General features: G+C 35.6%; 1 long non-coding RNA gene across 1 annotated transcript; it reads left to right on the forward strand.

Annotated features, from left to right (window-relative positions):
• Positions 1-1,462: 1,462 nt before the first annotated feature.
• On the forward strand, positions 1,463-9,268 carry LOC136841521 (uncharacterized). Its single transcript, XR_010853979.1, has 4 exons — positions 1,463-1,608; positions 4,655-4,753; positions 6,816-6,914; positions 7,299-9,268. It is a non-coding gene; the product is annotated as an uncharacterized lncRNA (long non-coding RNA).
• The last annotated feature ends 409 nt before the right edge of the window (positions 9,269-9,677 follow it).

Genomic DNA, 9,677 nt, shown 5'->3' on the forward strand with positions numbered 1-9,677 from the left:
TAGTAATACCTCATAAATCCGAGGTTTTTTTTATATAATGTTGAATCCATATACTATAACTACAAATGTTACTACTATATGCATGGATTTGGGTAACCTTCCATGATTTTACAATCTATAACGATAAGTTGAAACTTCGAATATAGGGCATTCAATACTTTCTACCTGATTTGAATTATGTAATAAAATTTCCGCCGCTTAGCAATTAGTTACTTAGTTTTGAGGTCAACTCCCATAACTGCCTAAGGCATGTAAAAAAACTATGTTGTCATTTACTTAACCGTAAGTCACCCAGGAGACATAGCGATTGATTTTCAGTGTTTTGCTTTCGTCTGAGCTATAAACCTTTAAACCTCGGATGCTTAGCTCTAACCGATTAACATCTACTGTCTCCATTTTGAAAAAGGTTTGGTTTTTCAATCTTGCCTATACCTCATTATGCACCTTACGCTAAAGTAATAAACTCCCTTGCTGCATGAAGACCCGTGTTATTGTGCAACACCTTTCAAAAGACGAGAGCCGAACGTAATCGGTACATTGGGAAACTACGATCGTTGTAATTCATCCTCTTGGTTTGTTAACCAATACTGTTTTATTCATAGGGCACACGGTGTGCTTGCCTGGTGCCCATTCCATGTCATAAGACAAATGGTCCACTTTCTAAACTTTGTTCTGGAACTTGTCAAGTCAGGAAACTGCCCTGCTGCTAGCTCTAAATATAATCGATAATTCTAGAGGTATCCTCATTACGCTTTTTATCCACAAATTAAACTTAGGAAAGGCCAGAAGAGGGATGTCAAAGGAATGACTTGAGTCTATAGCAATCAATCAACTTAAGGGCAAAAGATAATGAAAAAAGATATTTGTTTCTTCATAAAGTTTTGAGGAAGTTGCGTGAATTTTCTTAATTTCGTAACTGGCATTTTCAAGACTTGAAATCTCGCGGAAAGTTGCTGGTCAGTGTACAGACATTTGATAGTTATTTCCATCTAGCTTTGCCCTCGTGTAATGTGCGACAAAACGCCCTTAAACAAGACAAAACTAAAGGGAACTAACGTTTACTTATGCCTTATTTTAGTGGTAGACCTGGTATGCATTTAACCCACAAAAATTCAAAGCGGAATGAGTTTTTAAGTACAAGTACTGGAGTTTTAGAATCTGTTTGGTAATTAAACGAAGCTCTGTCACATTGTACGTCTTAGTTCTCTAAATCATTTTTATGAACTCACAATGATTTTTACTTTATATAAACACAGGCACCTGACCTTATATAATTTCTTCAAAAATTAGTTGTCTTTGGACAGCTTAAGTTTATTTAGCAAACTGAAGTAATGCTTCGACTCGGCAGATGACGCTACTTGTCAATAGATGGCGCTGCTCTGAGGAGAGTTTCGCTGCTATATTTTGACATTTAGCGTCCTTGGCTTGAGACTTCCTGTTCCTGAAATCAGAGTTCACTGATGATAGTCTTCCTAGCTTAAGGCTACAGCAACGTAGACGACTGGTTGAAAATTCTGGGAGTTCTTTTGTTACCAGTGACCAGTTATATTTCCATTCAATACTGATTTTGCTCCATCAGATATGTGGTTGTCAATGTTCTGTTATAAGGTGAGTTGAGTGAAACCGAGATTAGTTGCATTTAAACTGCGTAGGGAACTGGTTGTCTTTGTTCATAAAATGTTTGTTTCCTGTTCAGTGTAACTTTATGGAAGTGAAATTTTTATATTGGTACAATAAAGCATTGTTTTGTAAGGTTGAAATTTCTTGCAATACACTGGCCTGCTGCTGTGCGTATTTGGTGAGCCTAGTACGTGGCTGGTGGTAGCTTTTGTGGTGCTGTTTGGGAATGGGTATGTTAATTTAGCTTGTCCAGCCTGGTGTCCCTAGTGCTGTTTAGAATGCAACTTGTAGGTCTGTCTCCGTGTGCTGGATTAAGTCCTGACTGAACTTAATAATTGCCCAAAGTTAACGAAAACCTTTGGTAGCCATAAATGTAGCAGCAGAATTTCCTGCACGGAATACAGTGTGTTCGTGTTTCAGTTTGGACACGTAAAAATTTACTTACGATGAATGCTACTTGCCAAAGCCACCAAAAACTGTATAGTTAAACTTAAGGGCGACATCCCCTGGGAGGAAATTGACGTGGACTTCACAGGCATTCGATAGATGGTACTGCTACTTTAGTGAAGTTCAGATTATGCCCCCTTACGATTTTATCAGCTACCAGAAGTTAACTCATAATTTGTGTTAAGGGTATGGAGCAGGTGCTTGTAATTACGTAAATCGTTAACGGCAGTTGGAAAATTTGATATGATAAATTGCATTAGTTATGAGGCATTCTGTATAATGAAAAGTGAATGTTAGATTTTAGTTTGACCTTTCATTGGTAGAAACCATTTAACCTACCGTGTTTAAATTATTAGCAATGGTTTGGTGAGTTATGTGCATTTATCAATTTTAAAACCAGTGTTTTGGGTCGTCTGACATTGTTCCGAGTAACTGATACTAGAAAGCCAATTGAGAATTCTAAGTAGCATTATGGCAATATTAAAATGTAAACTGCTGTAATTTAAGATTAAAAACTAACTTGTCACAGAACCATGATGAAAGTCGTGATGTATACTTTTAAGACTTACAGCAGTTCATTAGTTATAAATTGAGTAAAATGCGCTTTGTTCGGCCTTGAATACAGACCGGAATGACAAACTGAGTTATGGTAGCAAGTTAGGAAAATGAGCTGAGTAAACTGTTCCTGGTTGCGTTTAGGAATGTTTAGGCTAGCAGCACTATAAAGTATGTGGTTCACTAGTAGAGGCTTTGTCTTCGTGCTCAGATGTTTTGCTCTCATTATGCAGGATTTTGAGTTTTAAAACTCAATTGCATAACTTATTCTTTGACAGGTATTGTGCTAATATTTAACATTTTAAATGTATTGTGTAACTCCTACTGCTGTGCTAGCGATGTTGCTGGTAGATTTTAAAGTTCCGGTTAGAGTAAGGGCTGGTAGGGACGGGAGGACTTCCAACCAGTTAAAATTCAAAAGGCAGTAACCAAAAAGCTGGTCATTGCAGCGGGTAATTGCTCGAGTGGTGGTAGTAGCAGCAGTGAGTGTAATTGGAAATCTGGTAGGCTCTTCAATTGAAAGGTTGGGAACGTGGAAGAATCCTGATTTTTGTATTATAACATGAAGGTTGCAATAAATTAATGGTATGTGAAACGTCTTATGTGCAGACGCGGTCATGGAAGAGGAAGCTAAGCCTTTGTTTCATTCATAACGACGTAAATGCTCAGATGTTTGTATTTGGTTCTTACCTAATAATAGATTGTATTTGGCAGGGTCCTGGCCGTTTCGGCCGTAATTTATTTAGGCCATAACATCCAAACTGGCAAACGGCCGAAATGGGTGTACATACTTTGATCCCCGAGGGGCTAGTACTAAACACGGCGTCCCAAGGAGCTTCTGCTATATCTTACGGCCTAAACTTCATATGGCCTGAAGTTGTCGGTTATTACAAATTGAGTAAAGTTTTCATGCTTTCAAAATATACGTTGGTGGCTTTGAAATATCGTTCAAAATAAAGTCCAGCTGATTTACCTTCAAGCATTGGTTTTGTCATTTTGAATTGGTGTCTGTTTTGGCATATTTGCTAGATGAATGTTCATTACAGCCTGTAGAGGCTGCAGGCTTGCAGATTTCAAGTATATTGTCTATGCTGATTTAATTTTAGAGGCTTAGGTGTTGGAATAATTTTAATTTCAATTTGATTGCAACAATTATAAGTTTTGCCATTGGACATAGTGGTGAATTAACTTTGAGTTAGTCTTGTGCACTGCTTAAGTACCAGTACTTTGCAAATGCAAACCTTATCAGATACTCGTGTAAAGTAGTTTATGCTTTTATTGGTACGAATGAAATTAACAATAGCAAGTCAGTCAAAATGTAAGATTGTTCGAATATACATTCCTGGTTTAACGAAGTTGTGAACTATCCAATACTATTTATGAATGTGGGTTTTGATGGAATGTCAAAAAAAAATCGTAGGCATTCCCGTTAACCGGTTGACTTCTACTGAAAAACTTCTAAGCTTGTTAGAATTAGTTAGAAATAAGTTAGGTAGTGATTTGGCATTAAGTATGCAAGGCATTTGCTTGCAATGCGGTATTTTCTTGCAATGCAGTATTTTCCTTTGAGTGTCCCAAAATTGACGCATTTTTCATTGATGGCAGGCATAGTAGTAATTTGGTCCATTGAGCTTAAAGTATATTACTCTTGGTACTACTGTTAATTCTGTATGGATCCACTAAGCCATTAAACATTTTTAGGATCTAGTTTCCCGTCCAGATGTGTACTGCTGTATCACGCGCATGGTGTCAGAATACCAGACTATTGGTCTTAGGCATTAGTATAATTGTTTCCGTATAAATACCTAATAAGTCCAAGTAGAATTTTCACACTAGTCGAGTACAAGAGCATATTGGATATTATTGTGGTTACAAAGGTTAGCAAAACTCTTATATTTTGCCTTGCCAAACCTGAGGTCGGAAGTCATACCTCTGTATAAACATACTTGCGTATCTATTGATAAATTGTTCATGGTTGCCAAATTATTGGTTTCTTTTTTTATATTCCAAACCTTTATTTCTTATTTTTCAGGGAAGTGTACGTGGTTTGGTTATTGACTTGCCGGAAATGTTCCAGCCTGGTGGGTTTCCTACAGCTTGCTGCTGCGCCAAAGCCAAAGGGATCAGTCAGGTAGATGCTCCGGAAATATAAAACTGTTAGGGACCTGAATGAATTACACAGGTTTATGAATTACATAGTTAAGGTGAAAACTTGGGCAGGCAGTGTAACACTAAATGGAAGGGAATATCTAGTGACCTTGAAGTGGTGTTAGATGTAACTTTTCTTAGTTTTATTTCGATTAGTTAAAATCTTGATCGAACGATATGCGTACCAAAGGTTAATTTTATGTAAAAGCACTTTCAGAATAGTCCAGAAAACTGTAATCGAGGCAACCTTACGGAATGGAAGTTATTTTAACCTGACACAAGATGCCGGGTGTTGACCTAACCTATAGATGCAATGTTCATTTCTAGTATTTAGTTCTTTTGGTATTTGTGTAATAATCTCCAGTACTGGAATTCTTTTTTTCAGTTTTAGCTATCTGATATCGAAGCATTAAGATGGGTTAGTTATACTAAAATATGACCTCATCTGTACTGAAAGCAGTCTCGCAATCATAGTAAAACTTTGCTTTGATATTATGATAGGGAAGAAATAACATTTGGTACTCCGGTTTGGTGCCCAACTTTTTGACCATTAATTCATGATTGAATCACTGCTGCAGTAGGCCTTTGCGATATTTAAGATATGAAACGGTATGGTGAAGAAAATCTCTGCCCTTTTGGTAACTATTAAACAGTTGTATAAAGAGAATGAGCAAGAAAATTGAGGTTGAGTTTTTAAGTGGTTTAGTAGAGGCAGTAAAAAAAAATTTCGTACTGGAAGAATCAATAGTATCTGACCACGTAAATAGCTTGGGGAGAATTGCTGTAAAATTTATGGTACGTGGAAAATCTCCATTGGAGTGGCAAAAAAGATGGTATTTGTTTATACCATTTTGAGTGTAATCTGTAAGGTGATCAAACTTAAACCTGAATGAAATTTGTGGCAGACTTAAAAATGGATATTTGGCTTTGGTTTATTTGCTGAAGTGTGCGCCATAAGGAAGCTTTATCCTGTAGTGTGGTCACCTCAACATCCAACTTGTTTCAAACGAAAAGTTTCTCTAGGTAACTACCTTTGTTACATAGAAGGTACTTTTGTTCAAACTTGTCCGGTAAGTTAAATATTAACTGGGTTACCAACATGACCATTTGGGTAATTTGCCGTTAGGTACAGTGAATAAACTAGTGGACCCACTGTAAATTACTCACGATAGGGCAGAAAGGTGAAAGCTACAAACATAGGTAATACTGCGGTAAAGTATGTTGAAATGCACATATATACAAAATTGCAGTCTTTAGTCGTAAACTGGTTTCATGTGAGTTATTTGTAATATTGTGGTGGTGAACTTACAATATATATTGTGGTTGTGGAACGTAGGAGTAACAAGGGATATGAGGAACGCAAAAAATGAAGCTAAGTCTTGGGTCAAACAGGCTCATGTCAGGTGCCCGGTAACTTGACTGCTGTAGTGTAAACTATACTCAGTTTTCGAAATTGGTCCAATCAGTGCGTCCGTATTTTATAGCATAAGTATGGGATGCTTAATGCTTAAATAACGCCTTCCGCCTTTTTCTAGTGCTACAGCTTACTGTCGAAGTATGTTGCCTCTATCGTTAATGGAAACATGAAGCCTGTTAGTGAAAAACTTTATTTTTATTCTATAATCGAACTGCCTTAATGTATTTATTACAATTATTTTTGAAGAGTATTCTTGCGTGATCTAAAATTATCGTACATTGAAGTCTTTGGTATATTTTAAAATCTTTATTTTTTTGTTTGAGAGCATAAGCCAGAAGTATTGTCCTTTGAATTTGTAATTATTACTTTGGTTATTTTGAAAGGTATTCTTGCGTGATCCAAAAAGATCCTAATTTAAGAATTATTTTGGTCTTTGAGTTTAAGACGGGATAAGCATTAGTACTGTTAAAATGCTTGATACCTCTTATCATAACCCAATTCAGGAATGTTGAGCCTTAATTTTATAAATACAAAGCTTTAAAGATTTCCTGGAAGATATTGTCTGGCGTTAGTGAAATGCTCTTAGGGAAAATCATTTATCTTCGTGATTAGTTACTGATTTTTTCAGATTAGCTCAGAAGGTTTTGAATTCGCATTCTTCGTAATTACTGATGGAAGTTTAATCTTTGAATGTCTTCTCAGTCCCAAGGAAATTCCTTAAATTAAGGTAAGGATGGCAAATACTAGAGGTATAGTTATATCAAAGTTACTTGCAAGGAAGTTATATTTACAGTTACGTGGAAAACGAGTTAACGTAAGAATTAATACTGGAAAATGATAAAAACTAAGATCTTTAGTTACTTTATTCATGTATTTAGGTAAGCATTTAAGAATATGCTCTTTTATGGTTGGCAAGTGGAAAATATTAGCATCTTTTCATGTTCTGCTATTGTCCGTTATACGGTAGCAGCCCTTCATTTGAATCTATGCAAGGGTGGGGTTTAAATCGTCTGTTGAAGTTTTTGGGAAAAGTAACTCTCGAAAAGTTTTAATGGCAAGAATTAATCTGAACCATACCTACGTGTTTAGTGATTCATGTACTTTTTTTCAGGAATGTTCTGAGCAAGTTGTCACAAACAAATGCTGTTAGTGTCTTCCTACATCCCCAAGAAATTTCCAAGACGTCCATGGCTGACTTAGTTTTCAAGATCATTCAATTTAATAGCAAGTTGTCACAAACAAATGCTGTTAGTGTCTTCCTACATCCCCAAGAAATTTCCAAGACGTCCATGGCTGACTTCGTTTTCGAGATCATTCAATTTAATCACACAGTGCAACTTAAAATAGGATACTTGTATGTTTTCACATGTGACTTTTCAATATGCAGAGATTATGGAAAGAAAAACGTGCAGACTAGCAATTTACATGCAGGGCTAAATTGTGAATTTCGGTAGGTAGTTTGTGTAAGGAAGACTGCTTATCCTGGGTACAAATACTGCAGGTTGTGTATTCACAAAACTGAAGCTCCGGCCTGAAAATTAGTGTTGTAAATTTCTCACAAGTTCTCAAACAATTCACTTTATCTGTACGTAGCTGAAAATATGGAAGCTTTGTATAGTAACTTTCCTTAAAACTTGTACTTCAGTTTTTTGTTCTAAACTCATGCTTGGGAAACTGGTAAGAAGTTACCCCTAATCTAGTTCTACCTCAGAAGACAATAAGCATAGGATTTTAAGGGCGATTTTTCTTGGATTAATGTTATTAGTTCTTCCGGAGTAATAGTAAAGGTTGAAAGTTAAGTTTCCACTTTGAAGAGGTATTCTAACGCGTTGGTTCATGAGTTGATAAACTGCGTTAAGGTAAAAAAAAAAAATAGGTAACCTACACCGGGAAGGGTAAGGACACAATCTTTGTTGTAAATGTGCATCAATATTAGTTGAGTACTTGACATGTTTATCTCGACTATAAGCTATAAGGGGTGTTAAAAAAAAACTTTCCATTATCTCTGTCGACACTATTTTTGTTTTTGACTTGACGGACATAAGCTTTTCTTGTGTTGGTCATAGTAGATTGAGCAATTTTAACAAGAATTTTGTCGTACATAAATTATAGATAGCCAGATTGATAAAATCTTTATTTTAATATCGCAAAACGTAAGGTGGCTTGTCGTTGATCGGAAACGATGTCAATGCGCGGAAACTGCATAATTGTTGTGTAGAATGTCTGTACTGAAACTTTTTACAAATCTTCCCTTCTTACTGTTCAAGGGGCCCTTATACGGGGTATCTGAACTTGTGTTGTTAACGCTATATTTGGGAGCAGATAAAAAGGGGTTCATGAAGTAAAGCTATCAGGTCTCAGGTTGACTATTTGGCCTGAACTACGCAAGAGCTTGTCAGTATAGAGTATTATCATTATGGCTAATCCGTAAATTCACCTGAAGCAGTTGCGGTGATAAAGGAAATGCTTATTAAATGGGTTTAAATAGTTCTTAAATGGGTTTCAATAGGGTTTGAAGATGTGGAAATGATAGAATTTTAATTAACTAATTTTTGTAATCGCGAAGTAAAAATTTAAGAATTAAATCTGCTATAAGTGGAATATTTTGTATTTTAATTTCAACTCAGTGCTGTCAGAAGCCATGCGCTGCCTGGTATGTTAGGCATTTTTTAATAAATTAGAATAATTGAAAATACTGTAGAATATTCAATATCTTAAGTCCACCTTCAGTGTTTGCAATATTAATTTCTTATTTTTCACTGAACTGTTCCCGTGCATCTACTGCTTTAATTTCTCTTGACTTCTAATTAATTTTGTCAGTGCTTATTGAAGAAAAACCAAAGTAATTTACCTTTGTATTTTTATACTTATGGAAGACTACCTAAGTTTTGTACTAGTTCAAATCTTGTAAAGGTTCTTCCAGATACCATTTCATATTTCCACTTGTCTCCATTATTCTTCATAATTTATAAATTGTAGTGCAGTAGTTACAGCAACTATGGATATACTGTCGTTAGTTTTGCTCTTTAGTTTGATCATTTGTATTATCAAGTAAATATAAGAATATGTTGATAAATTTCACTCAATTTTCCTTTTTCCTAATGTAGTGGCTAAACTGGGCATTAAATCCGCAGTTCTCACAGTAAACGAAAATGTAATGTAAGGTATTCTTTGAATCTTCAATGTAAAATGTTAATTTTGTTAACCATAAGTTTTGCCAGCTTGATGAAATTACTTCTAAATGTATCCCACCATAAGATGGTGGTATTCTCAATGTCCTGGTGCTGACTCACTGGATCAGAATTGTAATGGTAACTAGCTAAATCTCTGGTAAAAGTAGTACTGGTAACTATATATATGGTAAAAATGTAGTTTAAGCATGCAAGTGGAAACATGACATTTTAGTTTTTTGCTAATAATTAGCTAGCATTGGAACTTAAACTTTTAAATAGTTTGTGTACTAGTTAGACTTCAAAGATCAGGTAAATTG

This window comes from Macrobrachium rosenbergii, chromosome 9 (assembly GCF_040412425.1).
Source record: "Macrobrachium rosenbergii isolate ZJJX-2024 chromosome 9, ASM4041242v1, whole genome shotgun sequence".
Taxonomy (NCBI): Eukaryota; Metazoa; Arthropoda; class Malacostraca; order Decapoda; family Palaemonidae; genus Macrobrachium; species Macrobrachium rosenbergii.